The following is a 4,541-nucleotide window of genomic DNA, read 5'->3' as shown; positions in this document are numbered from 1 at the left end:
TAGTTCTCAGGCTCATCTGATTCATGTAAATGGAACAAATCCACATTCAGGTACATCTGAATAGGTACACCTAAATAAACTCTGTGGTTTGTACAACAGCAGGGCATCTCTTGTCTTATGGTGAATGAGACTATTTGCCTCATGTTTTGTTTTGCTTTTTTTTTTTTTTAATAAAAAGCGGATCTTAAACTTTCCAATAGCCCGTGCTCAGGCTAAAATACATATTATTGGGGCCTGAGATACTTTTTCTGGAATGATCATTGCCTAGCATCCTCTCCACCTCTTTCTCATCTCTACTTCTCTATTTTCCTACCCATCTCAACATTCTCTCTTTATAGGGCATCACCCACCCATCTAGCTCTTTGTAACACCATTAGCAAAGTAGATAGCAGAGGGCTGGGGGAAGGGCCATAGTCAACCTGATCTTCATTTTTCCTTATGTCTAAGGAGCAGATTTCTCTATTTTGCATTCCTACCCTTGAATACTAGTATAGTTCAGAATTTATTCCCTAATTCTCACATCGTGAACACATCTAAAACATGAAACGCCATACATAGCCCACCGGTGTTGGAGTGTAAGACATCCACCAGTCCCCTTACAAGTAGGCATTCCTCTGCCTGCCCTGTGATTTATATGGGGTTAATACTTATCAAGAGCTTGATTGCACCAAACAACTGATATATACGCAGCCTTATCTCATCTTAACTTTATCTTAGTGTCTGTTCATGGATACGCAGCCTTATCTGATCTTAACGTTTGGTGTCTGTTCTTATTCTTGTTCTTCATATGGAGAAACCAAAGTCTGAAGTCTGTGGAATGAAAGTAACATGTACATGGCTGGCTTGTACTAAAGCCTCCTCAGTTCACATTATCAAATGAGTCACTTCCTCTTTGATGTTACCATTCCCTAATTCTGAATTCCTAGCAGCTGGCCTCCCTGGGTTCTGTCCCCACCCTGTCACCCAAATATCTCTGCTAAAAGGACCCTCGTTGAGCTTCACTTCCCATATAAGGCAACCTTAAAGACTTGCAGCCTCTCCTGACTCACATTACCCAATCCTGACCTTTCCCAACTTAGGGCTTCCTTGGTGTGATTGAGGAACAAGTGAGAAGGTTGCAGTAGAGGCTACAACTGTAGCTTCCTGGCTTCTTAACTGAATACTTGAAATCAATCTAGATTCTCCCTGGAATTGCTTGATTGTTCTTTTATTTATCCGTAGCTACTCGATCTGTCATGGCGTGTGACATGCTCCTCATCAGAATACAAGTACCTGAGAAGATGCTTTTTCACCCTGTTTCTTTTCTAAAAATATTTTTCATTTTTGAGATTATAATATAATTGTATCATTTCTACCTTCTCTTTCCTCCCTCAGGCCTTCCTGTTTCTTTCCATGGAGACTTTGAGCTTAAATTTGGATCCCCAAGTCTTTCCCTAATTCTACAATTTCTAATAAGGGCCAACCTACTGTGGAGGTCCCACAGAACTTCAGGAGGTAGTCAGGATAAGGATGGTCCCAGGCTCCTTTCACAATCCTGCTCTATAAGAATGGATGAGGATGACACATTCGAGGACATGTCATAGTCATCCGTGGCCTCTCTGCACCTGTTTAGGGTAGATAGGACGCTTCAGTTCTCATCCTGCTCTGGATGTTGCTTTTCCTCTCACTGATATTGAGTTATGACATCCTTCTGCAGCCTCTGGTACCTTCAGTTCTAATGTGAAACACCAACAGTCTCCTCTCTTTAGGATGTGCAAATCTATACCCGGCACTCCAGCTTCTTAACTTTATATTTTAAGTGTATTGTGTGCCATTTCCACTTATTTTTCTGCTTATTCTTTCATATTCTTCCTGTGCCTAAACTAAACTCTTTCATTTACACCTAGGCCAGGAAACCAGAAGACTGTACACAGTAAAGCAAATAACTAAGTAAACAACAAAATTCCAAAAGCAAAGAAGTTCGTTAACAGGTCTTCCAAAACACAATTTTCGCTTATAGACTTTGGCTTTCTTTGTCTGTTGGCATCCAAAATTAGCTTGGTAGGGCCTATGTAGCCTAGGCTGGCTTTGAATTCACTATATAGCTCTGACTGGCCTCTTGCACGCCAGGATAACTGGCGTGCGCCATCACACCTGACCTCACAAAGCCTGCTTTATGATAATGGTGTTAATGCTGCCTCTGATTTATTGAATACTGGCCACAGAAGAAAACACAACATGGCTGTGTGGCTACACATCAACACCATCGAATCAAAATACGATAGAAGAGCCACTGTTAAGCCCAGAACCTTCTGCACTTTCCTTTTTCTTTAGGAGATTTTAGTTTTCTGATCTATGAACTGAATGACAACAGAATAAACTTCCGTTTATTAAGGTTATGCTTAATTAAGGTGATGTTTCACATAAGATAGGTTTCACAGTGCCAGCTGTGCAGTAAGCCCTTAGGTAAAATTCTAGACATTAAAAAGGAGGGAGGAAGTGGGGCCGTGGTGATGCACGCCTTTAATCCCAGCACTCAGGAGGCAGAGGCAGGCAGATCTCTGTGAGTTTGTGTTCAGTCTGATCTACAGAGGGAGTTCCAGGTCAGTCTGAGCTACACAGAGAGACCCTGCCTCGACAAACAACAAACAAAACAAAAATAAGAAAGGAAGGTTCATATCTATCTTTGGGCATTACAGGAAGCCTTTAATGTAATCTTGCTTAGCTCTAACATGGGTTAGCAGCAGAGAAGATTGAATTTAATAGCCACCCCCCCCCCGTGCCCTTGGTATGTTCCCACAAAGAACTTCCCTTCCTTGGCAGGACCATGTATTGAGGGTCTGGTGTCAATGGAGTGTCTTCTCTTTCATGAGCCTGACTGGTTGGCCTCTCTTCCTTTTCTTGAGATTGAGTTCTAATTGAGTAGAGCATCTTCCCGTTCTTACCCTTTTCTTGAGAGGGAAGAGTAGGTGTGGTAGACATTTGTGCTCAAAACAGGTACGTTAGTATGCAGCTGACACCCCATTGCAGAAGCCAGCAAACTCACGCGGAGATGCAGAGATGTTTCCTGCATTTTCTATGCTTGTGTGAAAGAGGTAGCCAAGAGCTTATCCTGGCTTTTAAAATATTTGAACAGTTCTTGACAAGAGCAATAATTCATTAGGTACCAGAAGGGCAACCAACCAACCAATCAATCAGCTTCTATAACAGATCTCCAAGAGTTTTCTTTGCTGGTTACACAAAGAAATATGGAGTGCACAGGCAAAAATCCCTTTATCCAGAGGGAAGCATTTCAAGCCCAGTGAAACTCCACTATAGGTATTGATTTTGGGTTAAGCCTCTCTGACAATTCAGTTACATTCAATGAAGGAATTATTGAATTCCATTTGCAAACCTCATCTCTACCCAAATCCATACATTCATGCTTTGGTTTACTTAATGAAAAAACTTCCAACCATCTTTGTTCGGCATTTTATTTCTTTCATGGCTTCAGATTGCTTAGAAGTACCATCGCTCTCAATACTCAGTGTGTTTTTTTTTCTGAATCAATACTATCATTAGAGAGCTACTCATATTCAAGACATATAATTGACATATTAGTCATTTTCAAGTCACTGATGGGGGAGGATGTTTAAATTCGAGAAATTTGAGATTAAATTACTTAAACTAGGTCAATGCAATATAATGGCTATTTAAATATGATAAATGTCTTTCTCCATTTTACATGATCTTTATGATGAACCAATACATTGTCCTTCATTCTCTCAACCTGTGTATTTGTGAAAACATATTGTCTCTTGCTTTTACTGTCATGTGTGGCAGTGTAATTTGTTAATACATGATACATTATGTAAGTGTAGATGAAGGTTTTTCTCTGTCCCACCCACTCCACTGTACTGGTTTCTCTCCACCCACCTGGTCCCCACAGTTGCTTAAAAAATAAGCACTCTGAGGCTTAATATCAGTTACAATTGTTTGGCAAATGGCCTCGATTTCTTATGGCTAGCTCTTTCTTCTAAATTAACCCATTTCCATTACTCTATGTATCATCACATGGTAGTGGCTTACCCATGATGCCCTGGTATCTTGCTTCCCCTGCTGAGGCCTGCATCATAACATGCAAAGTTAAACCCCTAACTCCAGTTGTGTGACCCTGTGATTCAGATCGGCAGTTCTGGTCCAACATGCTAATTCTGCACTGAACACACCTCAAGGCTAAGGGAAAATGACAACTTCCACGTACTTGAGGCTCCAAAGTTGTGAACTTCCAAGGAATTGCCCAGTCTCTTTCTACTCGGAGAGGACATTGTATCAGATTTTAACCATTCTTTGAGAATATTTATCAAGCACCCCATTACATTGTGGCCCATCATGAGACTACAGCAATGAAGAAAAAAAAAAGAGAGAGAGAGAAAAGTGTGTGAGATGGCTCAGCCGACAAAGCACTTGCCAGCCGCTTGAGTTCAATCCCAGGGTCTTACAAGGTGCTAGGAAAAAATGAAACCCTGCATGTTCTTCACATATGTACTGTAGAATTCACATTGCTACACACACACACACAC

Source organism: Alexandromys fortis, unplaced genomic scaffold (assembly GCF_014885135.2).
Source record: "Alexandromys fortis isolate MF-2015 unplaced genomic scaffold, M_Fortis_MF-2015_v1.1 scaffold_10, whole genome shotgun sequence".
NCBI classification, from domain to species: Eukaryota; Metazoa; Chordata; class Mammalia; order Rodentia; family Cricetidae; genus Alexandromys; species Alexandromys fortis.
This window is presented reverse-complemented; position numbering follows the sequence as displayed.